The following is a 17,965-nucleotide window of genomic DNA, read 5'->3' as shown; positions in this document are numbered from 1 at the left end:
TAAAGGTAAATAGATTTATGCAAATAGTATTATTTGTCTAAATAGTACTGAATTCTTTCGCACAATATGTTACTAACCTCCACCTATTTTGAACTGTGATGTTTAAAACAGCTTCAACTCCGTGTTGAGGTTTTGGCTCAAGCAAACTCTCAATAGGTTCTGTTTCTATACCTATTGTTTTTTAGTTATTTTTAGAAGTGTGTAATAATCCTTTGAATAAATCTATTTACCTTTAAATCTTTTCTTGTGACCCTGTTTTTAGCCAGCATCTACACACTGGCTACCTGCCCCTCTTAGCCTGCCTCCTACACACGGTTAGAATAGGGGTAGCCTATGACTCTTCTCTTCCTACTATATGATGCCTTTCTGAGTCAGGCCCCCCTCTAACAAAAAAGAACGCTCCCAGCCCCCCTTGTCTACCTGTTGCTGCTTTGTGTCATATAGGGTATGGTATGATGTGCAATGTGCATGTGGATAGATATGTCATGTTTGGCGTATTGGATTGATTCCTTTGTTGTGCAGCTTCCAACTTGCATGTGGTTTTGTGTCTGGTCCATTGTGGGCTGCCTTGGTGGACATTGGCGTACATCTGTATGTCCATTTATTCTTCAGACGACAGTCCACACCCAGTAGGAGTATGCATCTCTTCCCCCCCCAATCACACCCAGTAGGAGTATGCATCTCTTCCCCCCCAATCACACCCAGTAGGAGTATGCATCTCTCCCCCAATCACACCCAGTAGGAGTATGCATCTCTCCCCCCCAATCAGACCCAGTAGGAGTATGCATCTCTCCCCCCAATCACACCCAGTAGGAGTATGCATCTCTCCCCCCCCCCAATCACACCCAGTAGGATTATGCATCTCTTCCCCCCAATCACACCCAGTAGGAGTATGCATCTCTCCCCCCCAATCACACCCAGTAGGAGTATGCATCTCTCCTCCCCCAATCACACCCAGTAGGAGTATGCATCCCCCCCCCAATCACGCCCACTAGGAGTATGCATCTCTTCCCCCCCAATCACACCCAGTAGGAGTATGCATCTCTTCCCCCCCAATCACACCCAGTAGGAGTATGCATCTCTTCCCATCACACTGCCATGTGCTTGCCGAGCTACTCACCAAGTAGCCACGCACGTTGTCCAGCATTTCGCTCCATGTAGCGTGGTTGGTATCATTGAGTTCCGCATGGCAATTGAATCATGGGTTGATCTGGGATATCGGGCACAGCAATGTGTGATTATCTTGTTTGAGTCACATACCATTTGGACATTGATGGAGTGGTATTGCTTTCTGATTCGGTACACAGCCTCATTGTCATGTGGGACCACCAATTCCACATGGGTACAGTCCATGGCCCCGATGCAACTTGGGATGCCTGCCAGTGAATAGAAGCCAACTTTGGTGTTAGAGATCTCCTGGGCAGTCCGTGGCAGGGATATGTGTTCACTTGTGTGCTTCAGGAGGGCATCGAGCACCTGGTTCAGCATGCATGAAAATACTGGTTGTGATATGCCATGCATCTGCCCTACCGTATGCTGGTAGGTGCCCGTGGCCAGGAAGTGGAGCACAGTTACCACCTTTAGTAGAGGGGGGATGGCAGTACAGATGTCTATGAGGCTCAAAATGTTGTCGTGTATTATGTCCACAATGGTGGTGATGGTAGCCCGGTCCAGACGGTACAGGGTGTGTATCTGCTCAGGGGTTAGGTTGAATGGACTGGCTCTGGGGTATGACTAGGTGCACTGGTGGGGCTTGCTGGGCCTCTCTCGCCCTCCTCCTCCTCCTGCATCTCCTCTGTGCTGCCTATTGTTGTTGGTGCTGCAGTGCAATCATGTCCTCCAGCCCATGTAATGCTGCTAGTATTGGAACCATCTTGGTGTGGGAAGGGGTTTGGTGTGCTCCTTTTGTGCTGCCCCAGTCTCCATTGCCTCCACCTGTGCTGATTGTGGCCACCTGTGGCAGGTGGGAACACTGCTCATGTCTCTTAACGGGTGGTCCGCGATGCCGGTATTTCCTCCATGCCGGTATGGCCTTTTTTGGCCTAATGCATGCCGCTATTTGCGGGTCCGCATGGCTTGTGATGGTCTGCTTTTAGCGCCATGCCGCTATTTGCGACGTGAGTGGTCGCGCGCCCACAGACTGCCCGCTATTAGGGGCACCGTTCTTAGTGGTGCCGCTATTAGCGGTTATCCAGGTCGTGATTAGCAAGGGAATTTAACAATACCGGTAATCCCTTACCGGTATCGTTATTCCCTTACCGTCATCCGTGTAATGAGGCCCTAAGTGATCATAGAAATTAGGTATACATAGTGATTAGAATGTAGGAGAAGCTGCCATTATATAGAAGCTGGACATCGGTATCACAAACTTTAGTACGTTCAAACCCACAGAGAAAGAAGCATTGAGAGCTGTGTGTCGCAGCAAAGAAGTTCGCTGACTCAAATGATGAAGCTGTTTGGCCTGGTATCAAAGTTGAAGCAAGCCAAAGCCGGTTATCTATTCTCAAAGGCAGCAAACGTGAGAAGCTGAATTGCTCCTTGTCAAGGTGCAAAGAAAGAACACCATGAGTGCCAAGTTGTATTCATTTAAGACAACTAAATGCTGCAAATCAGGGCGAAGTACGGTCTCCTGTCACATGAGCCGAGGATGAAAATAGCGTTGGCTATGAATTTCTAGAATTATGATGAGAGTGTGCCCTCACTCCCTTATATTCCCAGAGACAAGAATACGTTGAAAAGCCAAGTTCAAAGACAATCTTCAGGGCAGAAGGCATGGGTGATGAGAGATGAGGAGCTAATTGTGTGGGGAGGCAAAGTCATGTCCACCTCCTAGCACCTGGGTATGAGCTTACGTGCTGCTAAGTGAACTGAATGCTCCAGACCTGGCACAAGCATGCCAACCATTTGTAGAAGTCCATATATCTGAGGGCCTTATAGTTTAAGAGCAAATAGCATTCTGTTCTGTGTACTTAATAAGTGTTGAGGATGACTTGCACTAGAGTTCGCCTTAAGTTGTCCACCTGAGAGTAGATGTCCTATCACAATCACATATAGAAAGTATATTTAGATGTTCCCCTTGAGCCAACCACAATCTCCTGTAGGTTTTTCTTATTTGCCACCTAGTATGATGTCACTTATGACAAATTCTCAATATAAAAGACTGTGTTTATGTGATTTGCGTTGAGAGAAATTGCTGTGCGACATCTGTTGACGTCCGTTGTAACTCCCTGTTTTAGACAATTGACATTAAAACAGGTAAATTGGACTTTGCCAACTCCCTGAGTCGGTCTGGTTATTTGGTGTAAGAGTTACTCTGCATCCCATCTGCTGCATGACATGTTACCTACTAAGGACCATAGGTTCAACCGTGTATCTTCCTAGACCAGCTCCAGTTCCATAAGGACTAGAGCTATATAGCCAATAAGTGCACATGAGATTGGCTTGTGTTAATAATCAAAACAGCACAAACTGTCATAACGCGGCCCTGGACACTGTGGAAAAGATGGAGGCTCTCTTAGGCCACTCGTAGGAAACCTTACCGCTCTAGTCTTTTGTATCCGGTTCCTTTATAAGGAGGCCACACCCACAACACTCTGCGTTGCAACTCACTTTGTTTGCCTTTCGCTTTCACCGCATAGCAGTGCCTCCTCCTCGAGTTTCCTTTGGACCCTTTTCTTGCTACTTTTGTCCGTTGTTATTTCCTGCTTCCCGGTCCATCGTTCACCTTTCCATCTTCCTTTTGCTCCTCCTCTGGTTTCTCGTAACCGGCTTCGCTTACTCTTTCTTTCCCCCCTTGTGCTTGTTATTCTTCTCAGGGTTTGGAAAGTGCTTTCCTATAGCTTTAATAACTATTCCTGTCACGGCGTCTTGTCTGCCGTTCTTAATCCCTTTCCTTCGTTTGTTTACCGCCTCTCCCATCACCCTGTTCATTCGCTCTTTCGCTCTCTCTCTCTCTCTCTCTCTCTCTCTTTCTCTCTCTCTCTCTCTCTCACACTCTCTATCTCTCTCTCTCCCTCTCTCTCACTCACCTGTACCTTTCTTCGCTCTCTCTCTCCACTAGCCTGCGCTCTCCCAGTCTATCTCTTACTCGCATGCTCTCGCGCTTTCTCTCTCTTGCTCCCTTATCTCTCTCATTCGTTTTCTCTCTTACTACTTACTTACCTCCATTTCATTCCGCTCCTATTAATTCCAGTGTAACCATTTCTGCACGGTCCTGGTGTGACTGGCCTTTCAACACGTTTCTTATCCTTCTGATCCAAGGATATAATACACCCCTACATTGACATCGTTCGAGGATTTCTCCACATATAGCAGTTCCACATAAGTTTATTGGACTTGATTCTTTTGGACAATTGACCTGGCCTCCAGAATCACCTATCAATCAGCCTCCTCTACATCTGGCTAGTTTCAGCCTTGAATCCTACCAGAGTTTTTTCTGCCTCAATAGGCTTTTTCCCTGTAAAAAGGGACTGGCTCCCCTGGGTTCCCCTGACTGCCTGTTCACACCACAGTCAAGGTGGCCTCAAGTAGAGACCATCCTTATCTCTACGAGTGTAAGAAGGGGAAAAAGGGCTCCAAGACAGACGAAGAATCAGAAGAGACCAAGAAGGACAGAAGGAGAAGACCGAAGACTTCTCTCCAGGAAGATCCCTCTAAGGATTCAGGTGAGGAGACGCAGGGGGTGGTTGTTTCCGATTCTGACAGTTTGCAACGCCAACAAACCAACATGGCTTCCTTGGAACAATTCCAGGAGATGGTGACTGCTATACAAGGTCTTCAGGCTGAGGTTCAGAATCTCTGAACAGAGAATGTTAATCTAAGGCAACAGGTAGCAGCACGAGAGGACTCCCGAGGTGACCTGCCCCCCTGACATTTTCCTTTGGGAAATATGATGGTAATCCTAAACTCTTGAAAGAATTCCTGGATGCTTGGTTGATCTATTTTACTTTTCGACCCAAAGCTTACGAATTGGACAGAGCTAAGGTTGGTTTCCTTGTCTCCAATCTTGTTGGTAATGCCTTGGCTTGGTCAACCCCTCTGATAGCCCAACCCAACCCTGCTGTCAACGATTATTCTCAATTTACCCAACTGATGCAATCCAGATTCGACAGGCCTGAAGTTCAGTACTCCTCATATGAAGCTCTCTTGGACATCCGTCAAGGGAATCACGATGTGCAAACGTATGCATCCGCATTCATAAGACTGGCAACGGATGCAGGATGGCCAGACTCTGCCCAACAAACCCTCTTTCGTCGAAGTCTGCATGATGATCTCAAGGACGAGTTAGCCAGAGAGGCTCGCCCTGCCTCTTTTCAAGAGCAGGTAACATTAACCCTTCAGCTGGAAGACAGATTACAAGAGCGAAGGCAGGAAAAGAGAAGGTTCCAAACTCCCCCTTTGACTGGAATACCCACAGCTGGATCACCCAATCGGAGCCAGACTGAAGAACCTATGCAAATAGGTACAGCAAGAGGTCCTCTGACCCCAGAGGAAAGAAAGAGACGCAGGGATCTGGGTCTCTGCATGTATTATGAATCCTTGAAACACTTGCTTCGGAATTGTCCGGAAGTACCCCCGAGGCGTTCGGGAAATGCCCCTCCCGGTCTTGAATAGGGAAAAGAACCGGGCAGAGACGGCAGTCCCTGCAACCTAACTCAACAGCTAGCAAACTCTGACGATCACAGACTTTTGGTGTTTACCGTTCATCTGACGTTTGAGTCCAATCCCACAGTAGAGGTTCTGGCCATGCTGGACTGCGGAGCAGCGGGGAACTTCATCGATGTCCAGTGGGCACAAGAACATGGTGTGTCCTTCCATCAGAAGAGCTGTTCTTTAACCATAGAAGGAGTGGATGGAACACCACTCTCATCAGGACCCATCGTTCAGGAAACCACACCAGCCACCATGTTATTATTCCAACACCAAGAGCAAATTGTTTTTGATGTGATCAGAGCCGCTCACTTTCCAGTAATCTTGGGAATTCCATGGCTACGTAAACACAATCCCAAGATAGACTGGTCTGCCAACACCATTTGCTTCTCATCTACTTATTGCACTTCTTCCTGTCTACCACAGACCTCTTCTGTTCTTGGGAAAGGAATGACTATTTCTATGTCCGCTTCTGTGGTGCAAATGGTGCCACTTTGTTATCAACAGTATGCAGAAATGTTTTAAGACAATTTACCCCGTTCTTTACCACCTCATCGAACTGAAGAGTGTGCTATAGAGCTTAAACCTGGAGCTTCTATCCCCTTCGGCCGTATGTACCCCATGTCGCTCCCTGAAAGAAGGGCTCTTAAGGAGTATTTGGATGCCAACCTTCAGAATGGTCTCATCAGAGAGTCTCGTTCCTCTGCAGGAGCCTCTATGTTCTTTGTACCCATGAAAGGAACGTCAGAATTGAGACCGTGTATAGACTATCGGGGCTTGAATAGTTTGCTTGAATAGTTTGACGATAAGGGACAGGTATCCTATGCCCCTGATCAAGGAAGTACTAGAGGCAGTAGAAGGGGCTAGCATCTTTACTAAGCTCTACCTTCCAGGAGCCTATCATCTATTGAGGATCAAGGAGGGGGACGAGTGGAAGACGGCCTTTAGGACCCCTCTAGGGCACTTCGAATATAGAGTGATGCCCTTCGGACTAGTCAATGCTCCAGCAGTGTTCCAGCGGTTTGTGGACAAGATTTTCTCCGATCTGTTATACTCCTCTGTAGTAGTCTACTTAGACGACATCCTGGTCTTTTCATCTTCTCCCTCCGAACATCGCAGATATGTCGAGCAAGTCTTAAAGAGACTGCAAGAGCACCAACTATTGGTTAAACCTGAGAAATGTATCTTTGAAGCATCCGCGGTGTCCTATTTAGGCTTCATTCTCTCTAAAGAAGGGGTTCAGATGGACCCCGAAAAGGTGAAGGCGGTAATTCAATGGCCGATTCCCAGCAATCCTAAGGATATCCAGAGGTTCTTGGGACTCTCGAACTTTTACAGGCGATTTATCCCTATCTTCTCTGATATCGTGTTGCCTATTACCAGGTTGTTAAAGAAAGGACAAAGATTTGAATGGGATTCGGAAGCTGATCAAGCCTTTCAGCTACTCAAGAAGGCCTTCACCACAGCACCCATCCTTATCCAACCCAATCAGTCCCTTCCTTTTGTAGTAGAAACTGATGCCTCTGGAGGGGCCATAGGGGCTGCTCTACTGCAATCCGGTAAGGATGGTATGGAACACTCGGTGGCGTATTACTCCCGGACACTTACCCCAAGTGAAAGAAACTATTCTGTACTAGAACGGGAACTACTGGCTATTCGTCAAGCCTGCATTGAGTGGAGACACTTACTGCAGGGAACCGCCCAACGAAGAGCAAACACAAGTTACCTTATGGGAAGTGGAATGGCCTCAGACATTTTCCATGTGACCAGTGTTCAGTGTGTCAGTTGACAGCACGTACACGTGCCATTGATATAGGCCTGAAAACCGTGTGCAAACAATACTAATGAAGATTGTCTAGGCTTAACAGCTCAGGCAGTCTTGATTCTATTAAAGACAAGGAGGCGAGCATTATGCTTTAACTTCTTTAATTACTGCTCCCACAGCAATTCAACAAAAACACATTTCTTTTTTTTTTTAAACTTGGTAACACTGTTTTACGCTTCCATGCCCTGAAAGCTTCTGTAAACATAGGGGTAACATAGTTTTCAAAAAATAGCATAAAAAATGATATCAAATCGTTTTGAACTACTAATGTCCACAATCCTCTGTGCCTCTGTAGTCCTGCACCAGTCCCTTTGCCCAATTAGGGCTCACCCCTGTCCATAAGAAGGGCTCCGACTGCTCTCCAATCCTCTTTTTTTGGCTAGCGACCAATGTTCTTAACTCAAATTCCTCAGTCAACATAACTAACAACCATGGGAATGCAGTCCTTCCTCTCGCCAAACTTTGGCGTAAGATGCTGCAGTAGAACTTTCCCCCAAGAACTCCAAAATGCGGGAACACTGAAGACTTATTCATGTCTGCTTCTGGTCTTCCCCTGCAATTAATGGAAGATGAGAACGTAAGGGTGGGTCTTTGCTCAACACAATATAACAGTACAGTTCATGCTTTGTCATGACCCACGAGGGTGGGATATAATGCTCGCCTCGTCGTTAATAGAATCAAGACTGCCTGAGCTGTTAAGCCTGGACAGTCTTCATTCTATGACAAGACGGAGGCGAGCATTATGCTTGTTCAAAGTCATTAATAACTCTATTAGCAATCTGTGAGACAGGTTTAAAATGGAAAATCTTAAAGGTACGTTCATTAGACCAATCAGCTGACTTCATAATGTCTTGCAAGGATACTCCTGACGCAAATGCGCTGGATGCCATTGCGCCTCTCGCGGAGTGCGCCCCAAACCGTGACAAGTCTATTCCTGCCCACTGCATCACTTCTCTAACCCATCTCGCTATGGTGGCTATCGCTACTGCATGAAAAGGCTTCCTACGCGCAATGAGCAACTGCGTCACACCTCTGGGCCTCAACGCTGCTGTAGCTGCTTCATAGTCCTTGATGCACTGCGCTACGCAAAGCTTAGCATTATCTGGGAAATAGGGATATGAAATAACTGCAGAGTCCGACTTCGTTCTATTCGCTATGGAGAAGGCCACGCCATCTGGGTAGAATATTTTTCTGTCTATTTCTAATGCCTTCACATCCGATACTTGTCTACACGCTATGAGACATAGGAGCATGGCTAGCTTCCCTGACAGTTGAGAGCGAGAAAGGTCTTTATTATCTGGCCAGGACACAAACAACTGAAACACTGAGCGTACGTCCCATAGTACAGAGTATTTAGGTTCTGGTGGTTTCTTTAGCTTCACTCCTTTCAGAAGTCGAATCACTGCTGGGTGCTCCCCTATCGGGTGTCCCTCCACCTTGTCGTGACCTGCCGATATGGCTGATCTGTAAACTCCTAAAGTTCTGTAAGCGCAGCCCTCGCTAAACCTTAGTGCTAGAAAGTTCAACATGTGACCTAGAGGGGCTGAAACGGGATCCACACTGATGGTTGTGCAGTACGATGACCATCGATCCCAAGCGGAACCGTAGCTCCTAATGGTGGAAGGCGCCCATGAACTTCTAATACAGTCCGCAGCGAGCTGCAAAATGCCTGGCAACTCCCAATGTCGCCCGAAACCCTGCACGCTAGCAAGGTCAGTGTACCCTCTGCTATGAGCGGGTGAGTGTGCCCGACTGGGCTCAGCAGGAAATCCGCTTTGTGGGGAATCACTCTCAGGAAATCCGTAGAAAGTTCCATCACAACTGGAAACCACGGTTGAGACTTCCACAATGGGACTACGAGAACCAGCTCTGCTTGGTCTCTCCTCGTCTGTGCTAACACTCACGTCAACATGATAAATGGAGGGAAGGCGTATAGCACTCCTTCCGTCCACTTCTGGAGAAAGGCGTCTGTCCCCGCTGCTCTGGGTCTATCCTCCAGCTGTAAAACTTGGGCAACTGTGCGTTGAGCCTGGAGGCGAACAGGTCCAGATGCTGGAGCCTGTTGAAAATGGAAGGGAGTAGCCTCCAATAGCTGGAGTCTACCAGATATTGAGAATTGCAGTCTGCTCTCTCGTTCTGAGCGCCTGGTAAGTATTCTGCTGATACTGATATGTGTTGGCGCAGGCAATGATGCCAGAAATCCTTTGCTAACTCTGCTAACATTCTGGACGATGTTCCCCCTAAATTGTTTATATAACTGACTGCCGAAATATTGTCCATCTTGAGAAGGACACAGCAGTTCACTCTGTCCTTGGTGAATGCTTTCACTGCAAAAGAACCCACTAACAACTCTAGGCAGTTTATGTGGAGCTTGAGTTCTTCTTGGGACCATTTTCCTCCTGTTTGGAGACTTCCGCAGCGTGCCCCCCAGCCTGCTCTGCTGGCGTCTGATTCCACTACTAACTCTGGGGAGTCCCCGAAAATCGCTCTGCCGTTCCAGGCTTCCATATTCTGTAACCACCACTGTAGCTCTGTCATGGCTTCCTGATCTAGCGAAACTAGCTGGTGGTAATTCAGCCCTTCCCGGAGGTGTCTGATCTTTAACCGCTACAGGGCCCTGTAGTGCAAATGGCCTGGAAAGATTGCCTGAATGAATGCTGCAAGTAGACCCACTATACGGGCTAGATTGTGAAACAAAATAACTTTCCTCGCTATAACCCCTCTGAGCTCCTTCCGAATCGCTCGCACTTTGTAAGCTGGTAATTCTAGAACTGCCTTCTTGGTATCTATCACAAATCCTAAGAACTCTATCCTCTGCACGGGGCGAAGATCTGACTTCTCGGAATTGATGATGAAACCGAGAGATGTCACTAGCGTGGATACCCATTCTGCTTGGACCCGCAGCTGCGCTGCGCTCTGACCTAGAATAAATATATCGTCTAGGTAAATGATAATCCTTATCCCCGCTCGCGGATAGCTGCTGCTACTGGGCGCATGAGCTTGGTGAAGGTCCACGGAGCGGAGGCCAGATCGAAGGGTAGGCAAGTGAACCTCCACACCTCGGCACCCCACAGGAAACGCAGATATCTCTGATACTGAGCTGCTATCGGAACTGTGAGGTAGGCGTCCTTGAGATCCAGGCGGACTAGCCAATCCCCTGTCCTGAGAAGATCTCGAAGAAGATGAATACCCTCCATCTTGAAATGCCTGTAAACTACCCATTCGTTCAGGCTCTTTAAATTTATCACGGGTCTCACTTTCTCTCCTCTGCGCACTAGGAAAATGTTGCTGATAAAGCCTGTATCCTGCAGTAGCTCTCTTTCTATTGCCCCTTTGGCGGCTAGGATCTGTAGCTCGCTGAAGAGCTGGGCCTTTTCGCTCTGAGATTTGAACATTGGAACTGGGGTACGTGCTTGGATGGGAGTACCTATGAACTCTAGATGCATACCAGATACTGTCTGCAGAACCAACGCATCGCTGGAGAGCTTGCGCCAAGCCTGCCCAAACTCTGCTGTCCTGCCCCCTATTTTGTAGGGAATTGGCGTAGTACTCACCGATAGGAGCACCTTGCTGCCTGAAAGCTCCTCTCCCCCTTCTGTTCCTACTGAAACGGGGAAAAAATTGTACTGCTGCCGAGATTCCCAGTATTGGGACCTTTGATCCTGAGGTCTTCTGTTGGAGTTGGAGCGACCGGACACTCGACCTCTCTGGCGCCCGGTCCCAGAAAAAACACGGCTGGGGAAGATCCTTCTGATGGAGATCTGTGCCTTCTCTAGGGCAGAGTAAGTCCCCACAAACTGATTCATTTCTTTCGCAAATGCATCCCCGAACAACATTCCCTTCGATCCTTCGCCTGCCTCGTACAAAGCCAGATCACTCCGCTTACTGTCAATTTTCAGTAGTACTCCGCGCCTTCTCTCTGAAGAGAGTGTGCAGTTTGCATTTCCTAGCAAGCAGACAGCTTGTTGGGCCCAGTTTGCTAGAACCTGGGGGTCAACTGGTGATCCTGTGTCAATGGCTCTCTCGGCCAAGTCCATGATCTTCGCGAGGGGTCCAGCGAGATATAGTACCTTATCCTGGCACCCTCGCCAAGCCCTATTTACTCCTTTCTTAACATCCTTGGCGGTTTTCGTCACAAAGGTGACCATTTTTGGATCTAGGTCCGGAGTGTCTGTGACCTTGCCTGCCAATTCTGGTCTGGGACATTCTGCTCGCATTTTTGACCTTACTTCTCGGTCGAGAGGCTTCCTCATGTGGAGAGTCATATAATGGGCAACTCTGGGTGAAGGCACCCAGTCTGTTGATCTAGGATGTCTGATCGCCTCTGGATGAAACATATCTCCCAATGGTTCCTCTTCCGGGAGTTGATCCTGTGCTCCAGGCTGACGAGGGGAGACCTCCTCGTCGCCGCTCTTGTCGTCTGGTGTATAACCGGCATCCTCCTTTTCCCCTAAATTATACACCCCTGGGGCAGGGGGTCGAGAGCCTGGCACCGTTACCCTTTTCAGAAATGCTTCTTTTAGTCTGCTGACCAGGTCAACTGGCTCTTGAGGTGGTAATTCTACCTCTTCTGTTCTGCTCGGGGGCGTCATAGAGCGTCCGCTCTGCCGAGCCTTCTTACAGCCCTTCTGCTCAACCCCAGGATTGGGGTGTCTCCCTGAGGTCCCCTTGCCAAGGCTAAGCGCCCTCCTTTTCCTGGACTGGTCCTGTTCTGCTTTCTGTTTATTAAACATAGCCTCCAAATGATCGAGTTTTTGGGTGAGGGGGAGGACTCCTTCGGATACTGCCTGGGACAATGAATCCCCTAAGACCCTTTTGAAACTCAAGCTGAGGTCCTTGTCCTCCTCGATAGTCTCCTCTACCCACTCATCTGAAGTCCACTCATGAGATGTGGATCTGGATCTGGGTTCTTTGTACTGTGCCATACTGGAATGGGACCTCAGAGTACACTATATTTTCTTGTATAGTGTAAAGGAACACAATCTCCTTTTTTTTTTATACCCAGTGAATGTAGAACACTCCAAATAGCCCAGACGACTCCCCTAGAACTTATCGTTCCACCGTTAGAACTCTTTAGCTGAGCTCCGTATTGCACGTCACTTTGTTCGCTCTCTCCTTCATACTACGCAGTTTGAGCTGCACGCGAAGGCTGATGGGCGTGCCCGCTCTCCCGCCGGGTCCTAAAACCCAAGGGGAAAGGCCGCTCGACACACTCGCAAGAGTCGAGCTGAGGAGGCGGGGCCAGGGGCCTAATGCGAGCGCGATCGCCCGCGGCACCGGCCTCGGCTCCTCGAAGATGCGGAAACCGAAAAAAAAGCGCCAGTGACACGGAAGAGGAAAAAAGAAAACGCAGCGTTTAATTGATATCTTTGACACCAATAATGGCTAACGCTAGCGCTACTACTAATAAAGTAGGTCAGGAAAGCGTGCCGCGCCCTTTAAATAAATCACAGTACGATCATACAATGAAGAGCAACACTCATGAGGTACTTATCTTATGGGAGCAGCAACAAAGAAAGAGGATTGGAGAGCAGTCGGAGCCCTTCTTATGGACAGGGGTGAGCCCTCATTGGGCAAAGGGACTGGTGCAGGACTACAGAGGCACAGAGGATTGTGGACATTAGTAGTGCTATTTTTTTAAAACTATGTTACCCCTATGTTTACAGAAGCTTCCAGGGCATGGAAGCGTAAAACAGTGTTACCAAGTTTAAAAAAAAAAAGAAAATGTGTTTTTGTTGAATTGCTGTGGGAGCAGTAATTAAAGAAGTTAAAGCATAATGCTCGCCTCCGTCTTGTCATATAATTGACAAATTGCAACACAAGTAATGTAATCTACTTGATCACATGCCCATGTCAGCTCAAATATATAGGGATGACTAGTAGACCGGTCAAAAAGGGAATTCAGGAACACTTGTCTTGCATTAGATCAGAATGTGAGAATGCCCCCCTAATGAAACATTTCAAAACACAGAAGCATTATGCGAAAGATCTGCGCTGGGCAATTATTGAAAAAGTGATTTGTCCAGGGAGTGGGGGTGATATACAGACACTCGTATTAAAAAGGGAAAGCGGTGGATATTCCATCTATACACAGACCAGATGGGTCTGAAGGAGTCCATCGTATGGCAGCTCATGGTGGGGTTATCATGAAATATGTAGAGCCCAGTAGATGTAACTAGTCTTATAATTATACAATACATCCCAGAGAATAATCACTTCCAGTAGAGCCCATTGACACAATACTGACTCGGTCAGCCACTGAGGATGTTGATTATCCAACTGCACTCGTAATAACCAGTGGTGTCATCCTTCAATACACTTGGGTGGCAGCCTCTATGAGTTCATTTATTGGTAGCATTGTGGAACAATATGAATTGAAAACCAGACTTGAACTACCAGGAGAGAATCTGACAAAACCAGAGATTAGATGAATTATAATTATAACAACAACACCAGTAGACATCTGCATCTGTAGTCACCGCTATTATATGACACAGGGCCTCATTACACGGATGGCGGTGGACCAAGGTGCTATTAGCACCTTGGTCCATGCCGGTAAAATACCGGCACCGCCTTGGTGGAAAGGGGAATTACCGCCCTATTCCAAGGTTGGTGGGGCAGTAATTCCCCCTTCCCCCATTGCCCTTCCCCATTCCCATTTTTGCCCCATAGGGCATAATGGGAATGGGGAAGGTGCTAATTACGGCACCGCAAATTGCGGAACCGTAATTAGCTCCCTGGTCCCTTTGCGGGTTGGTTTTAACGCCTGCAAAAAGCAGGCGTTAAATTCCCCAACCCGCAAAGGGACCTCGTAGTAAGGCGGTAAAGGTTTACCGGTACCGGTAAAATACCTGTACCGGTAAACCCTTACCGCCTACCGTGTAGCGAGGCCCATAGTCAGCAATCTTGTCACGGATGCCTGAAAACACTCTGATCCAATATGGATACCAACTTTACTGCAACCATTGCAGTGACTGAAATGAAGACACATGGGTCAGGCAGAAGGTATGCAACTGCATTAATGTGCCTGTCCTTGACGTGCGCTGGCACACTAGGCGCCGTGCATGGAATCATACAATTAGATGCCACGTCAACAATAAACACGTGTTGAATGCAACATCTTTTTTTAAAACAATTTTTTTTAAATAATGGAGGCGGTCAGATAACAATTAAAGCCCCATGTGCGGGTTGCTGATCAGAGAGCACATTGTGGACTCAGTAATTTGCAGTACGTTTCTGTCTCATCTGACACACTTAGATATACCGTAAGCCTAACTTTTTTCAGGTTTATGCACATAGGCAAAACTAAATTGCAGCATTTCTCCAGGACTCTGAAATGGACAAGGCATTTACGGATGCAGACAGAGTACGATACAAGCAGATCCCGCCAAATCGGTCCCTGCTTAAAAACAAAGTCAGTCACTGCGATTGCTGATAAGGCTAGTCAGCAGGTTGAAGTGAGAGCTGTTTTCATAGGCCTTCATGAATGACTAAGATTTAAATCTTAAATACGAGGGCATGAAGCTGAAGCCCTCTTTGAAGTTCACAGTATTTCAAATAGTAATGTTGGATGTATTGAGAGTGAACAACAATGCGCGGGTCATTGGTGCCCTTGCAAGTTACCAATGTATATATATATATATAGCAATTGAAAAATGATTAGTAATTTTGTGCAACAGCTTTGTCATACCAGGACTTTCAGAGCCATGGGTAAAGAGTCATCAAATGGCTGCGACCACGGACTAGTGGTGTAGCAATGCCACTACATGCCTCCTTTACAAGACAATCATGAGTATACCACGTTGTCACCGAGAAGACCATCCTGAAGACGGTGGGCATAAGAAATGATATACCACTGAAACCGGTTGAAACTAACTGTAGGTAGCAAACACTACACAGTTGCTTTCTATCAACCACAGCATTATTGTGATCCTCCAAAGGTTTCCCTTGATAGAGATCAGATGGGTTTTCATTGATACTTTTAGAATTAATTGTTGTTTTAGGACTAATAGTTGGGCCCCTGAACTATCGGCCAATAAAGAGAATTTGCCATAGATAGTGTTCCCCGACCCCCCCAAATCGATGTTTAACGTTGAATGGGATGTTTAAGGCTGAAATGTAGAAATTATATGAATGAGATAGTACCGACTGCGAGGAACTAGTAGGTGCCTGCCTACAGATAACAGCAGAACAGTAATGTGCAAATAGCATTATTACTCTTCTTCTTTTTCTATCCACATTTAGATAAGCAGCACACCAGTGCTGACTAGGGATAGTTTGTGGCAGGCAGAACAACCGTACAACCGCTCCATGTCCCCATGTTCTTCTAGAATTAAGTATACATTTGTCACCACAGAAGTAGTTCAGCGCAGACGGGGCCCACGTTACCTCTTTTAGAATGTGTGATTGAATGTGTTGTGGTCATTTGCATAATTAACTAATGTAGGTTAGAGCATTCTTATGTTCCCAAAATGCTCTCTGGTTTTATGGAAAGCTGACAATGTAGCAATCACGCCCAAGTTGCGCTGCTTACATCGCCGGTAAAGGCCCCCCAGGCCTACCCTACGCAGGTGAGGGCTGCAGGTCATTACAGGCCATTTACATACACCCGACTCAGGCAGGATAGCTATTAGAACCATGGGGTTTGCCGGGGATGCAAATCATTTACTTTTTTTTCCTCGCGAGATGGGCCCAGCGCGTATTGCATGAGCCGAAGCTCCTAAGGAAAAAAAAAATGAGGCCTGCCGCCATAGGAAACGGGACTTGGTCCCTTTTCCATTTCCATTGGGGCAGCTGCAGGCGGGTGGAGTGCCGGGTCTGGAGCACAAATCTCCAGTCCAGCAGGTAAGTGGAGAGGGAGGAGGTGGGGAAAGGAACCGGGTTCTCTTTGGGAGTAGGGAGGGGGAGGGGATGTAGGAAAGTAACAGGTAGAGGCTGCCTGTTGCCTTCCTACAATCAAGATGGCACCAACCAGGTAAGGGCCTTGGGTGGTGGGAAACAGCGGGTGGTACACTGTGTGTTCTACCCTGCTGTTCTCCACAGTGTGTTCTCCCCTGCTGTTCCAGTCACCTGATTGGCTGAGCATCCTTTTCCGGATGTGAATATCCCTTATCGGGGGTATGCATGTCCTTCCCCTTTCTCACATGGGTATTTCAAAAGAGCACAATAGGAGTGTCGAGGAGGTCCATAGTTCAGATGGTTATGTTACGTTTTTTTATTATTTTGTTGAGTAAGATAAGTGTTAAGTTTTATTATGACTGCTATATATTCTAAAAGCGATCATTAGAAATGAACACTGTAAAATATTAAAATGAGACAGTTTACAGTCTTTGTGTTATATCCTCGTTTTGCGTGTTGTGCTTCTTCTTTTTTTGTGGACCTTTGAAAATTTGGCCCCACACCTCCTCTCCCCTTTCCTTGCTCCCACTGCCTGTACATTGGAATCACACGGGAGGCTCTGGAAGAGTTGAGGTAGAATTTTGGCTATGCGGGGTTTTGGTCAGTTGCTGTTTCACCTGGCAGGTGGAAGCAAGGTTTGGCAACTTTGCGATTTAAAACCAGTTTCCTCACAACTTAAAGCATTGTCCACCATGGTCATTCCAGGTAAAATAGTTGGCACAGTTAAAAAAAAAAAACATTTTGATAGCATCTTTTGCCAAGATCTTCTCTCTCAAAATGTCCCTTTTCCTCACTGGAAAGAGATTCAAAGCAATTATCTGTTTCTTTTGTGCACACAGAGGCAATATTTCATTTTGCACAGGCCACTGATTGGTTGGTTGTGACGCACATTTATTACAGTATGCACGGACAGCAATAATGAACAAAAAGTAGAAAATGAGACCTGCAATTCTAGACCATGCAGCCTGTTGCTCTGGTCCTTTACAAGGTCTCATCTCCAGCACACCCAACGGAGCTTATCCCCACCACTGCACCTCCCTGGTAGAGAAAATGCATCCCTTAATGTGATGGTATCATTCCTGTAGCACACACACACAATAAGAAAATATTACCTCATGCCCACATCAGGAATGTCTTTATCACTGCTCCTCCCATTTTACATTTCCCAATAACAAAACACAACACCACTGCTTCAGCATATCTGTGTTTTGCATTGGATCGCTTTGCAGTCAGCAGCGGCTGCAATGGATAAATCGCACCTGCACCTGCCAAAACACTCCCACCCATACAGAGGCAGGGAGAGAGACAGAGGCCAACACCTGCCATTGATCCATTGGATACAGCTAGTTTATATGTAAAAGAGTTCTGATTTCCAGTCATAAATGTGTGCAGTAGTTATTTTCCTCATGCCAACAGCTTGCCTGGGTGATTGCAGTTTCTGTGTAACATACTTCTGCTGCCCTTTGCCAGTCTTATTTTCTGTCTGAAAGATCAACCCTTGGCAGACCCTGCCCTCTCTACTCCATAGAGCCCTCCACTGGTTGCTGCCCTGGGGGGGATGGCATTTTGCTTAATGTGCACATTGCTCAACTG

The sequence above is a fragment of the Ambystoma mexicanum genome, chromosome 10 (assembly GCF_040938575.1).
Source record: "Ambystoma mexicanum isolate Mex_15411 chromosome 10, UKY_AmexF1_1, whole genome shotgun sequence".
In the NCBI taxonomy this organism is placed as follows: Eukaryota; Metazoa; Chordata; class Amphibia; order Caudata; family Ambystomatidae; genus Ambystoma; species Ambystoma mexicanum.
This window is presented reverse-complemented; position numbering follows the sequence as displayed.